The sequence below is a fragment of the Pelobates fuscus genome, chromosome 3 (assembly GCF_036172605.1).
Source record: "Pelobates fuscus isolate aPelFus1 chromosome 3, aPelFus1.pri, whole genome shotgun sequence".
NCBI lineage: Eukaryota > Metazoa > Chordata > Amphibia > Anura > Pelobatidae > Pelobates > Pelobates fuscus.
This window is the reverse complement of record NC_086319.1, coordinates 393,004,791-393,018,816: the sequence shown is the minus strand read 5'-3', so window position 1 is coordinate 393,018,816 and position 14,026 is coordinate 393,004,791. Positions and strand designations below refer to the sequence as shown.

The following is a 14,026-nucleotide window of genomic DNA, read 5'->3' as shown; positions in this document are numbered from 1 at the left end:
TGGACCTTTCTCTATCCAAGAGATACATCATTGGAGGATTAATTGACATCAATCCATCTTTATAGCAAATACATCTCAGTTGTCAACAAACATTCAAATATTGCCCACAGCTATGAAGGTAATAAACTACATTTCCACACTGGCCGTGGCAGTATCAGTTTTGAAGATTAACTTTGTCCCAGTGGCACAAGATTGGAACTTGACTGATTGATTAATTGATAGAGGATAACTATAGCTCTAAAAGATCCCCCTCCTTTCATACTCCACTCTATTCTCCTTTCCTCACTCAATTCCCTCAGTCATGATAATTTTACCAAAGTGAACTTTCTTTTCTGACCACTATCCATGTCTAGCATGGGTATACAAAGAATGCTAAATGCTGCCTCTGCAGGACAAATTGTACTATAGGAAACCACCTTCTCCGCCTTGAGTTGTGCAGCTAATTCACCAAACTCTGCGTTCTGTGTTTGGGTCTGGGTTTTGGTTACTTTTATGGATGGCCATTGCCTTTCTTCCCCATGCCTCCGTCTTGTCCACAGCTGCCATCACAGGTCCCAGCATATTGAGAGAGAGTATTCAGGACTTTCAAATAATAGATTGAGAATGTGCTTGGAAATATTTAGAAAGGTTTTAAAAGAGAACTGTTACTTAATGGCCAAAATCAGATTAGCAGCTGAATAATTCTTGGAATCTTTTCTGGATATTAAAAAGATGGTTGCCAACGGGATGGCTTTCTCACTTGCTTCACGTAGAGCCTTATAGTTGTAATCCGGGGGCACAGATTATGCTTCCAAAGCACGTCTCTGTGCTATATGTCTCCTGGAAGAAGTCTTCTTTGGAAAACCCTTTGAGAAAGTTGATGGGAAAAAGGCCTTGCTTTCACAAGAAAAAAAAAGAAGGTTTAATCAAACATTCTAGGGGATCAAATAAACTGAGAATGACCCTGTGAAGTAAATAAGATAGACACATATAGTATCTCCTTTTTAAACTGCCAGAGAAGCAAATAAAAATTTTAGGTTGATGAATTTTCAGTCAACATATATTTAATATATAGTGGTTGTTCTTGTGTGATTTATGTGCCATAACGCAAGAGATGTAGATTCGGTGCAATAATGATGAGGCACATAAGATAGTTTTCCACTTCTAGAGCTAAAATAGGCACTGCGGAGATTCGAACTCAGGATCTCCTGTTTACTAGACAGGCGCTTTAACCAACTAAGCCACAGCACCACAACATACTGGCTCATGCCTTGTTTTACGTTTTCCAAATAATGGCAGATTGGACCTTTCTCTATCCAAGAGATACATCATTGGAGGATTAATTGACATCAATCCATCCTTGTTTTACATTTTCCAAATGGTGGCAGATTGGACCTTTCTCTATCCAAGAGATACATCATTGGAGGATTAATTGACATCAATCCATCTTTATAGCAAATACATCTCAGTTGTCAACAAACATTCAAATATTGCCCGCAGCTATGAAGGTAATAAACTACATTTCCACACTGGCCGTGGCAGTATCAGTTTTGAAGATTAACTTTGTCCCAGTGGCACAAGATTGGAACTTGACTGATTGATTAATTGATAGAGGATAACTATAGCTCTAAAAGATCCCCCTCCTTTCATACTCCACTCTATTCTCCTTTCCTCACTCAATTCCCTCAGTCATGATAATTTTACCAAAGTGAACTTTCTTTTCTGACCACTATCCATGTCTAGCATGGGTATACAAAGAATGCTAAATGCTGCCTCTGCAGGACACATTGTACTATAGGAAACCACCTTCTCCGCCTTGAGTTGTGCAGCTAATTCACCAAACTCTGCGTTCTGTGTTTGGGTCTGGGTTTTGGTTACTTTTATGGATGGCCATTGCCTTTCTTCCCCATGCCTCCGTCTTGTCCACAGCTGCCATCACAGGTCCCAGCATATTGAGAGAGAGTATTCAGGACTTTCAAATAATAGATTGAGAATGTGCTTGGAAATATTTAGAAAGGTTTTAAAAGAGAACTGTTACTTAATGGCCAAAATCAGATTAGCAGCTGAATAATTCTTGGAATCTTTGCTGGATATTAAAAAGATGGTTGCCAACGGGATGGCTTTCTCACTTGCTTGACGTAGAGCCTTATAGTTGTAATCCGGGGGCACAGATTATGCTTCCAAAGCACGTCTCTGTGCTATATGTCTCCTGGAAGAAGTCTTCTTTGGAAAACCCTTTGAGAAAGTTGATGGGAAAAAGGCCTTGCTTTCACAAGAAAAAAAAAGAAGGTTTAATCAAACATTCTAGGGGATCAAATAAACTGAGAATGACCCTGTGAAGTAAATAAGATAGACACATATAGTATCTCCTTTTTAAACTGCCAGAGAAGCAAATACAAATTTTAGGTTGATGAATTTTCAGTCAACATATATTTAATATATAGTGGTTGTTCTTGTGTGATTTATGTGCCATAACGCAAGAGATGTAGATTCGGTGCAATAATGATGAGGCACATAAGATAGTTTTCCAATTCTAGAGCTAAAATAGGCACTGCTGAGATTCGAACACAGGACCTCCTGTTTACTAGACAGACGCTTTAACCAACTAAGCCACAGCACCACAACATACTGGCTCATGCCTTGTTTTACGTTTTCCAAATAATGGCAGATTGGACCTTTCTCTATCCAAGAGATACATCATTGGAGGATTAATTGACATCAATCCATCCTTGTTTTACGTTTTCCAAATGGTGGCAGATTGGACCTTTCTCTATCCAAGAGATACATCATTGGAGGATTAATTGACATTAATCCATCTTTATAGCAAATACATCTCAGTTGTCAACAAACATTCAAATATTGCCCGCAGCTATGAAGGTAATAAACTACATTTCCACACTGGCCGTGGCAGTATCAGTTTTGAAGATTAACTTTGTCCCAGTGGCACAAGATTGGAACTTGACTGATTGATTAATTGATAGAGGATAACTATAGCTCTAAAAGATCCCCCTCCTTTCATACTCCACTCTATTCTCCTTTCCTCACTCAATTCCCTCAGTCATGATAATTTTACCAAAGTGAACTTTCTTTTCTGACCACTATCCATGTCTAGCATGGGTATACAAAGAATGCTAAATGCTGCCTCTGCAGGACACATTGTACTATAGGAAACCACCTTCTCCTCCTTGAGTTGTGCAGCTAATTCACCAAACTCTGCGTTCTGTGTTTGGGTCTGGGTTTTGGTTACTTTTATGGATGGCCATTGCCTTTCTTCCCCATGCCTCCGTCTTGTCCACAGCTGCCATCACAGGTCCCAGCATATTGAGAGAGAGTATTCAGGACTTTCAAATAATAGATTGAGAATGTGCTTGGAAATATTTAGAAAGGTTTTAAAAGAGAACTGTTACTTAATGGCCAAAATCAGATTAGCAGCTGAATAATTCTTGGAATCTTTGCTGGATATTAAAAAGATGGTTGCCAACGGGATGGCTTTCTCACTTGCTTCACGTAGAGCCTTATAGTTGTAATCCGGGGGCACAGATTATGCTTCCAAAGCACGTCTCTGTGCTATATGTCTCCTGGAAGAAGTCTTCTTTGGAAAACCCTTTGAGAAAGTTGATGGGAAAAAGGCCTTACTTTCACAAGAAAAAAAAGAAGGTTTAATCAAACATTCTAGGGGATCAAATAAACTGAGAATGACCTGTGAAGTAAATAAGATAGACACATATAGTATCTCCTTTTTAAACTGCCAGAGAAGCAAATACAAATTTTAGGTTGATGAATTTTCAGTCAACATATATTTAATATATAGTGGTTGTTCTTGTGTGATTTATGTGCCATAACGCAAGAGATGTAGATTCGGTGCAATAATGATGAGGCACATAAGATAGTTTTCCAATTCTAGAGCTAAAATAGGCACTGCTGAGATTCGAACTCAGGATCTCCGGTTTACTAGACAGGCGCTTTAACCAACTAAGCCACAGCACCACAACATACTGGCTCATGCCTTGTTTTACTTTTTCCAAATAATGGCAGATTGGACCTTTCTCTATCCAAGAGATACATCATTGGAGGATTAATTGACATCAATCCATCCTTGTTTTACGTTTTCCAAATGGTGGCAGATTGGACCTTTCTCTATCCAAGAGATACATCATTGGAGGATTAATTGACATCAATCCATCTTTATAGCAAATACATCTCAGTTGTCAACAAACATTCAAATATTGCCCGCAGCTATGAAGGTAATAAACTACATTTCCACACTGACCGTGGCAGTATCAGTTTTGAAGATTAACTTTGTCCCAGTGGCACAAGATTGGAACTTGACTGATTGATTAATTGATAGAGGATAACTATAGCTCTAAAAGATCCCCCTCCTTTCATACTCCACTCTATTCTCCTTTCCTCACTCAATTCCCTCAGTCATGATAATTTTACCAAAGTGAACTTTCTTTTCTGACCACTATCCATGTCTAGCATGGGTATACAAAGAATGCTAAATGCTGCCTCTGCAGGACACATTGTACTATAGGAAACCACCTTCTCCGCCTTGAGTTGTGCAGCTAATTCACCAAACTCTGCGTTCTGTGTTTGGGTCTGGGTTTTGGTTACTTTTATGGATGGCCATTGCCTTTCTTCCCCATGCCTCCGTCTTGTCCACAGCTGCCATCACAGGTCCCAGCATATTGAGAGAGAGTATTCAGGACTTTCAAATAATAGATTGAGAATGTGCTTGGAAATATTTAGAAAGGTTTTAAAAGAGAACTGTTACTTAATGGCCAAAATCAGATTAGCAGCTGAATAATTCTTGGAATCTTTGCTGGATATTAAAAAGATGGTTGCCAACGGGATGGCTTTCTCACTTGCTTCACGTAGAGCCTTATAGTTGTAATCCGGGGGCACAGATTATGCTTCCAAAGCACGTCTCTGTGCTATATGTCTCCTGGAAGAAGTCTTCTTTGGAAAACCCTTTGAGAAAGTTGATGGGAAAAAGGCCTTGCTTTCACAAGAAAAAAAAAGAAGGTTTAATCAAACATTCTAGGGGATCAAATAAACTGAGAATGACCCTGTGAAGTAAATAAGATAGACACATATAGTATCTCCTTTTTAAACTGCCAGAGAAGCAAATACAAATTTTAGGTTGATGAATTTTCAGTCAACATATATTTAATATATAGTGGTTGTTCTTGTGTGATTTATGTGCCATAACGCAAGAGATGTAGATTCGGTGCAATAATGATGAGGCACATAAGATAGTTTTCCAATTCTAGAGCTAAAATAGGCACTGCTGAGATTCGAACTCAGGATCTCCTGTTTACTAGACAGGCGCTTTAACCAACTAAGCCACAGCACCACAACATGCTGGCTCATGCCTTGTTTTACGTTTTACAAATTATGGCAGATTGGACCTTTCTCTATCCAAGAGATACATCATTGGAGGATTAATTGACATCAATCCATCCTTGTTTTACGTTTTCCAAATGGTGGCAGATTGGACCTTTCTCTATCCAAGAGATACATCATTGGAGGATTAATTGACATCAATCCATCTTTATAGCAAATACATCTCAGTTGTCAACAAACATTCAAATATTGCCCGCAGCTATGAAGGTAATGAACTACATTTCCACACTGGCCGTGGCAGTATCAGTTTTGAAGATTAACTTTGTCCCAGTGGCACAAGATTGGAACTTGACTGATTGATTAATTGATAGAGGATAACTATAGCTCTAAAAGATCCCCCTCCTTTCATACTCCACTCTATTCTCCTTTCCTCACTCAATTCCCTCAGTCATGATAATTTTACCAAAGTGAACTTTCTTTTCTGACCACTATCCATGTCTAGCATGGGTATACAAAGAATGCTAAATGCTGCCTCTGCAGGACACATTGTACTATAGGAAACCACCTTCTCCGCCTTGAGTTGTGCAGCTAATTCACCAAACTCTGCGTTCTGTGTTTGGGTCTGGGTTTTGGTTACTTTTATGGATGGCCATTGCCTTTCTTCCCCATGCCTCCGTCTTGTCCACAGCTGCCATCACAGGTCCCAGCATATTGAGAGAGAGTATTCAGGACTTTCAAATAATAGATTGAGAATGTGCTTGGAAATATTTAGAAAGGTTTTAAAAGAGAACTGTTACTTAATGGCCAAAATCAGATTAGCAGCTGAATAATTCTTGGAATCTTTGCTGGATATTAAAAAGATGGTTGCCAACGGGATGGCTTTCTCACTTGCTTCACGTAGAGCCTTATAGTTGTAATCCGGGGGCACAGATTATGCTTCCAAAGCACGTCTCTGTGCTATATGTCTCCTGGAAGAAGTCTTCTTTGGAAAACCCTTTGAGAAAGTTGATGGGAAAAAGGCCTTGCTTTCACAAGAAAAAAAAAGAAGGTTTAATCAAACATTCTAGGGGATCAAATAAACTGAGAATGACCCTGTGAAGTAAATAAGATAGACACATATAGTATCTCCTTTTTAAACTGCCAGAGAAGCAAATACAAATTTTAGGTTGATGAATTTTCAGTCAACATATATTTAATATATAGTGGTTGTTCTTGTGTGATTTATGTGCCATAACGCAAGAGATGTAGATTCGGTGCAATAATGATGAGGCACATAAGATAGTTTTCCAATTCTAGAGCTAAAATAGGCACTGCTGAGATTCGAACTCAGGATCTCCTGTTTACTAGACAGGCGCTTTAACCAACTAACCCACAGCACCACAACATACTGGCTCATGCCTTGTTTTACGTTTTCCAAATAATGGCAGATTGGACCTTTCTCTATCCAAGAGATACATCATTGGAGGATTAATTGACATCAATCCATCCTTGTTTTACGTTTTCCAAATGGTGGCAGATTGGACCTTTCTCTATCCAAGAGATACATCATTGGAGGATTAATTGACATCAATCCATCTTTATAGCAAATACATCTCAGTTGTCAACAAACATTCAAATATTGCCCGCAGCTATGAAGGTAATGAACTACATTTCCACACTGGCCGTGGCAGTATCAGTTTTGAAGATTAACTTTGTCCCAGTGGCACAAGATTGGAACTTGACTGATTTATTAATTGATAGAGGATAACTATAGCTCTAAAAGATCCCCCTCCTTTCATACTCCACTCTATTCTCCTTTCCTCACTCAATTCCCTCAGTCATGATAATTTTACCAAAGTGAACTTTCTTTTCTGACCACTATCCATGTCTAGCATGGGTATACAAAGAATGCTAAATGCTGCCTCTGCAGGACACATTGTACTATAGGAAACCACCTTCTCCGCCTTGAGTTGTGCAGCTAATTCACCAAACTCTGCGTTCTGTGTTTGGGTCTGGGTTTTGGTTACTTTTATGGATGGCCATTGCCTTTCTTCCCCATGCCTCCGTCTTGTCCACAGCTGCCATCACAGGTCCCAGCATATTGAGAGAGAGTATTCAGGACTTTCAAATAATAGATTGAGAATGTGCTTGGAAATATTTAGAAAGGTTTTAAAAGAGAACTGTTACTTAATGGCCAAAATCAGATTATCAGCTGAATAATTCTTGGAATCTTTGCTGGATATTAAAAAGATGGTTGCCAACGGGATGGCTTTCTCACTTGCTTGACGTAGAGCCTTATAGTTGTAATCCGGGGGCACAGATTATGCTTCCAAAGCACGTCTCTGTGCTATATGTCTCCTGGAAGAAGTCTTCTTTGGAAAACCCTTTGAGAAAGTTGATGGGAAAAAGGCCTTGCTTTCACAAGAAAAAAAAGAAGGTTTAATCAAACATTCTAGGGGATCAAATAAACTGAGAATGACCCTGTGAAGTAAATAAGATAGACACATATAGTATCTCCTTTTTAAACTGCCAGAGAAGCAAATACAAATTTTAGGTTGATGAATTTTCAGTCAACATATATTTAATATATAGTGGTTGTTCTTGTGTGATTTATGTGCCATAACGCAAGAGATGTAGATTCGGTGCAATAATGATGAGGCACATAAGATAGTTTTCCAATTCTAGAGCTAAAATAGGCACTGCTGAGATTCGAACTCAGGATCTCCTGTTTACTAGACAGGCGCTTTAACCAACTAAGCCACAGCACCACAACATACTGGCTCATGCCTTGTTTTACGTTTTCCAAATAATGGCAGATTGGACCTTTCTCTATCCAAGAGATACATCATTGGAGGATTAATTGACATCAATCCATCCTTGTTTTACGTTTTCCAAATGGTGGCAGATTGGACCTTTCTCTATCCAAGAGATACATCATTGGAGGATTAATTGACATCAATCCATCTTTATAGCAAATACATCTCAGTTGTCAACAAACATTCAAATATTGCCCGCAGCTATGAAGGTAATAAACTACATTTCCACACTGGCTGTGGCAGTATCAGTTTTGAAGATTAACTTTGTCCCAGTGGCACAAGATTGGAACTTGACTGATTGATTAATTGATAGAGGATAACTATAGCTCTAAAAGATCCCCCTCCTTTCATACTCCACTCTATTCTCCTTTCCTCACTCAATTCCCTCAGTCATGATAATTTTACCAAAGTGAACTTTCTTTTCTGACCACTATCCATGTCTAGCATGGGTATACAAAGAATGCTAAATGCTGCCTCTGCAGGACACATTGTACTATAGGAAACCACCTTCTCCGCCTTGAGTTGTGCAGCTAATTCACCAAACTCTGCGTTCTGTGTTTGGGTCTGGGTTTTGGTTACTTTTATGGATGGCCATTGCCTTTCTTCCCCATGCCTCCGTCTTGTCCACAGCTGCCATCACAGGTCCCAGCATATTGAGAGAGAGTATTCAGGACTTTCAAATAATAGATTGAGAATGTGCTTGGAAATATTTAGAAAGGTTTTAAAAGAGAACTGTTACTTAATGGCCAAAATCAGATTAGCAGCTGAATAATTCTTGGAATCTTTGCTGGATATTAAAAAGATGGTTGCCAACGGGATGGCTTTCTCACTTGCTTCACGTAGAGCCTTATAGTTGTAATCCGGGGGCACAGATTATGCTTCCAAAGCACGTCTCTGTGCTATATGTCTCCTGGAAGAAGTCTTCTTTGGAAAACCCTTTGAGAAAGTTGATGGGAAAAAGGCCTTGCTTTCACAAGAAAAAAAAAGAAGGTTTAATCCAACATTCTAGGGGATCAAATAAACTGAGAATGACCCTGTGAAGTAAATAAGATAGACACATATAGTATCTCCTTTTTAAACTGCCAGAGAAGCAAATACAAATTTTAGGTTGATGAATTTTCAGTCAACATATATTTAATATATAGTGGTTGTTCTTGTGTGATTTATGTGCCATAACGCAAGAGATGTAGATTCGGTGCAATAATGATGAGGCACATAAGATAGTTTTCCAATTCTAGAGCTAAAATAGGCACTGCTGAGATTCGAACTCAGGATCTCCTGTTTACTAGACAGGCGCTTTAACCAACTAAGCCACAGCACCACAACATACTGGCTCATGCCTTGTTTTACGTTTTCCAAATAATGGCAGATTGGACCTTTCTCTATCCAAGAGATACATCATTGGAGGATTAATTGACATCAATCCATCCTTGTTTTACGTTTTCCAAATGGTGGCAGATTGGACCTTTCTCTATCCAAGAGATACATCATTGGAGGATTAATTGACATCAATCCATCTTTATAGCAAATACATCTCAGTTGTCAACAAACATTCAAATATTGCCCGCAGCTATGAAGGTAATAAACTACATTTCCACACTGGCCGTGGCAGTATCAGTTTTGAAGATTAACTTTGTCCCAGTGGCACAAGATTGGAACTTGAATGATTGATTAATTGATAGAGGATAACTATAGCTCTAAAAGACCCCCCTCCTTTCATACTCCACTCTATTCTCCTTTCCTCACTCAATTCCCTCAGTCATGATAATTTTACCAAAGTGAACTTTCTTTTCTGACCACTATCCATGTCTAGCATGGGTATACAAAGAATACTAAATGCTGCCTCTGCAGGACACATTGTACTATAGGAAACCACCTTCTCCGCCTTGAGTTGTTCAGCTAATTCACCAAACTCTGCGTTCTGTGTTTGGGTCTGGGTTTTGGTTACTTTTATGGATGGCCATTGCCTTTCTTCCCCATGCCTCCGTCTTGTCCACAGCTGCCATCACAGGTCCCTGCATATTGAGAGAGAGTATTCAGGACTTTCAAATAATAGATTGAGAATGTGCTTGGAAATATTTAGAAAGGTTTTAAAAGAGAACTGTTACTTAATGGCCAAAATCAGATTAGCAGCTGAATAATTCTTGGAATCTTTGCTGGATATTAAAAAGATGGGTAGCCAACGGGATGGCTTTCTCACTTGCTTCACGTAGAGCCTTATAGTTGTAATCCGGGGGCACAGATTATGCTTCCAAAGCACGTCTCTGTGCTATATGTCTCCTGGAAGAAGTCTTCTTTGGAAAACCCTTTGAGAAAGTTGATGGGAAAAAGGCCTTGCTTTCACAAGAAAAAAAAAGAAGGTTTAATCAAACATTCTAGGGGATCAAATAAACTGAGAATGACCCTGTGAAGTAAATAAAATAGACACATATAGTATCTCCTTTTTAAACTGCCAGAGAAGCAAATACAAATTTTAGGTTGATGAATTTTCAGTCAACATATATTTAATATATAGTGGTTGTTCTTGTGTGATTTATGTGCCATAACGCAAGAGATGTAGATTCGGTGCAATAATGATGAGGCACATAAGATAGTTTTCCAATTCTAGAGCTAAAATAGGCACTGCTGAGATTCGAACTCAGGATTTCCTGTTTACTAGACAGGCGCTTTAACCAACTAAGCCACAGCACCACAACATACTGGCTCATTTTTACGTTTTACGTTTTTTAACGTTTTACATTTTCCAAATGGTTGCAGATTGGACCTTTCTCTATCCAAGAGATACATCATTGGAGGATTAATTGACATCAATCCATCTTTATAGCAAATACATCTCAGTTGTCAACAAACATTCAAATATTGCCCGCAGCTATGAAGGTAATAAACTACATTTCCACACTGGCCGTGCCAGTATCAGTTTTGAAGATTAACTTTGTCCCAGTGGCACAAGATTGGAACTTGACTGATTGATTAATTGATAGAGGATAACTATAGCTCTAAAAGATCCCCCTCCTTTCATACTCCACTCTATTCTCCTTTCCTCACTCAATTCCCTCAGTCATGATAATTTTACCAAAGTGAACTTTCTTTTCTGACCACTATCCATGTCTAGCATGGGTATACAAAGAATGCTAAATGCTGCCTCTGCAGGACACATTGTACTATAGGAAACCACCTTCTCCGCCTTGAGTTGTTCAGCTAATTCACCAAACTCTGCGTTCTGTGTTTGGGTCTGGGTTTTGGTTACTTTTATGGATGGCCATTGCCTTTCTTCCCCATGCCTCCGTCTTGTCCACAGCTGCCATCACAGGTCCCAGCATATTGAGAGAGAGTATTCAGGACTTTCAAATAATAGATTGAGAATGTGCTTGGAAATATTTAGAAAGGTTTTAAAAGAGAACTGTTACTTAATGGCCAAAATCAGATTAGCAGCTGAATAATTCTTGGAATCTTTGCTGGATATTAAAAAGATGGGTAGCCAACGGGATGGCTTTCTCACTTGCTTCACGTAGAGCCTTATAGTTGTAATCCGGGGGCACAGATTATGCTTCCAAAGCACGTCTCTGTGCTATATGTCTCCTGGAAGAAGTCTTCTTTGGAAAACCCTTTGAGAAAGTTGATGGGAAAAAGGCCTTGCTTTCACAAGAAAAAAAAAGAAGGTTTAATCAAACATTCTAGGGGATCAAATAAACTGAGAATGACCCTGTGAAGTAAATAAGATAGACACATATAGTATCTCCTTGTTAAACTGCCAGAGAAGCAAATACAAATTTTAGGTTGATGAATTTTCAGTCAACATATATTTAATATATAGTGGTTGTTCTTGTGTGATTTATGTGCCATAACGCAAGAGATGTAGATTCGGTGCAATAATGATGAGGCACATAAGATAGTTTTCCAATTCTAGAGCTAAAATAGGCACTGCTGAGATTCGAACTCAGGATCTCCTGTTTACTAGACAGGCGTTTTAACCAACTAAGCCACAGCACCACAACATACTGGCTCATGCCTTGTTTTACGTTTTCCAAATAATGGCAGATTGGACCTTTCTCTATCCAAGAGATACATCATTGGAGGATTAATTGACATCAATCCATCCTTGTTTTACGTTTTCCAAATGGTGGCAGATTGGACCTTTCTCTATCCAAGAGATACATCATTGGAGGATTAATTGACATCAATCCATCTTTATAGCAAATACATCTCAGTTGTCAACAAACATTCAAATATTGCCCGCAGCTATGAAGGTAATAAACTACATTTCCACACTGGCCGTGGCAGTATCAGTTTTGAAGATTAACTTTGTCCCAGTGGCACAAGATTGGAACTTGAATGATTGATTAATTGATAGAGGATAACTATAGCTCTAAAAGATCCCCCTCCTTTCATACTCCACTCTATTCTCCTTTCCTCACTCAATTCCCTCAGTCATGATAATTTTACCAAAGTGAACTTTCTTTTCTGACCACTATCCATGTCTAGCATGGGTATACAAAGAATGCTAAATGCTGCCTCTGCAGGACACATTGTACTATAGGAAACCACCTTCTCCGCCTTGAGTTGTTCAGCTAATTCACCAAACTCTGCGTTCTGTGTTTGGGTCTGGGTTTTGGTTACTTTTATGGATGGCCATTGCCTTTCTTCCCCATGCCTCCGTCTTGTCCACAGCTGCCATCACAGGTCCCTGCATATTGAGAGAGAGTATTCAGGACTTTCAAATAATAGATTGAGAATGTGCTTGGAAATATTTAGAAAGGTTTTACAAGAGAACTGTTACTTAATGACCAAAATCAGATTAGCAGCTGAATAATTCTTGGAATCTTTGCTGGATATTAAAAAGATGGGTAGCCAACGGGATGGCTTTCTCACTTGCTTCACGTAGAGCCTTATAGTTGTAATCCGGGGGCACAGATTATGCTTCCAAAGCACGTCTCTGTGCTATATGTCTCCTGGAAGAAGTCTTCTTTGGAAAACCCTTTGAGAAAGTTGATGGGAAAAAGGCCTTGCTTTCACAAGAAAAAAAAGAAGGTTTAATCAAACATTCTAGGGGATCAAATAAACTGAGAATGACCCTGTGAAGTAAATAAGATAGACACATATAGTATCTACTTTTTAGACTGCCAGAGAAGCAAATACAAATTTTAGGTTGATGAATTTTCAGTCAACATATATTTAATATATAGTGGTTGTTCTTGTGTGATTTATGTGCCATAACGCAATAGATGTAGATTTGGTGCAATAATGTTGAGGCACATAAGATAGTTTTCCAATTCTAGAGCTAAAATAGGCACTGCTGAGATTCAAACTCAGGATCTCCTGTTTACTAGACAGGCGCTTTAACCAACTAAGCCACAGCACCACAACATACTGGCTCATGCCTTGTTTTACGTTTTCCAAATGGTGGCAGAATGGACCTTTCTCTATCCAAGAGATACATCATTGGAGGATTAATTGACATCAATCCATCTTTATAGCAAATACATCTCAGTTGTCAACAAACATTCAAATATTGCCCGCAGCTATGAAGGTAATAAACTACATTTCCACACTGGCCGTGGCAGTATCAGTTTTGAAGATTAACTTTGTCCCAGTGGCACAAGATTGGAACTTGACTGATTGATTAATTGATAGAGGATAACTATAGCTCTAAAAGATCCCCCTCCTTTCATACTCCACTCTATTCTCCTTTCCTCACTCAATTCCCTCAGTCATGATAATTTTACCAAAGTGAACTTCCTTTTCTGACCACTATCCATGTCTAGCATGGGTATACAAAGCATGCTAAATGCTGCCTCTGCAGGACACATTGTACTATAGGAAACCACCTTCTCCGCCTTGAGTTGTGCAGCTAATTCACCAAACTCTGGTTCTGTGTTTGGGTCTGGGTTTTGGTTACTTTTATGGAT

General features: G+C 39.0%; 10 non-coding genes across 10 annotated transcripts; all 10 read right to left on the bottom strand.

The window, feature by feature from the left end:
* Positions 1 to 1,156: 1,156 nt before the first annotated feature.
* On the bottom strand, positions 1,157 to 1,230 carry TRNAT-AGU (transfer RNA threonine (anticodon AGU)). Its single transcript has one exon. It is a non-coding gene; the product is annotated as a tRNA-Thr (tRNA).
* Positions 1,231 to 2,525: 1,295 nt separating this feature from the next.
* Positions 2,526 to 2,599, bottom strand: TRNAT-AGU (transfer RNA threonine (anticodon AGU)). The gene has a single exon. It is a non-coding gene; the product is annotated as a tRNA-Thr (tRNA).
* Positions 2,600 to 3,892: 1,293 nt separating this feature from the next.
* Positions 3,893 to 3,966, bottom strand: TRNAT-AGU (transfer RNA threonine (anticodon AGU)). Its single transcript has one exon. It is a non-coding gene; the product is annotated as a tRNA-Thr (tRNA).
* Positions 3,967 to 5,261: 1,295 nt separating this feature from the next.
* On the bottom strand, positions 5,262 to 5,335 carry TRNAT-AGU (transfer RNA threonine (anticodon AGU)). Its single transcript has one exon. It is a non-coding gene; the product is annotated as a tRNA-Thr (tRNA).
* A 1,295-nt stretch (positions 5,336 to 6,630) lies between these two features.
* TRNAT-AGU (transfer RNA threonine (anticodon AGU)) lies at positions 6,631 to 6,704 on the bottom strand. Its single transcript has one exon. It is a non-coding gene; the product is annotated as a tRNA-Thr (tRNA).
* Positions 6,705 to 7,998: 1,294 nt separating this feature from the next.
* TRNAT-AGU (transfer RNA threonine (anticodon AGU)) lies at positions 7,999 to 8,072 on the bottom strand. Its single transcript has one exon. It is a non-coding gene; the product is annotated as a tRNA-Thr (tRNA).
* Positions 8,073 to 9,367: 1,295 nt separating this feature from the next.
* Positions 9,368 to 9,441, bottom strand: TRNAT-AGU (transfer RNA threonine (anticodon AGU)). The gene has a single exon. It is a non-coding gene; the product is annotated as a tRNA-Thr (tRNA).
* A 1,296-nt stretch (positions 9,442 to 10,737) lies between these two features.
* Positions 10,738 to 10,811, bottom strand: TRNAT-AGU (transfer RNA threonine (anticodon AGU)). The gene has a single exon. It is a non-coding gene; the product is annotated as a tRNA-Thr (tRNA).
* Positions 10,812 to 12,036: 1,225 nt separating this feature from the next.
* On the bottom strand, positions 12,037 to 12,110 carry TRNAT-AGU (transfer RNA threonine (anticodon AGU)). Its single transcript has one exon. It is a non-coding gene; the product is annotated as a tRNA-Thr (tRNA).
* Positions 12,111 to 13,405: 1,295 nt separating this feature from the next.
* Positions 13,406 to 13,479, bottom strand: TRNAT-AGU (transfer RNA threonine (anticodon AGU)). The gene has a single exon. It is a non-coding gene; the product is annotated as a tRNA-Thr (tRNA).
* Positions 13,480 to 14,026: the final 547 nt, after the last annotated feature.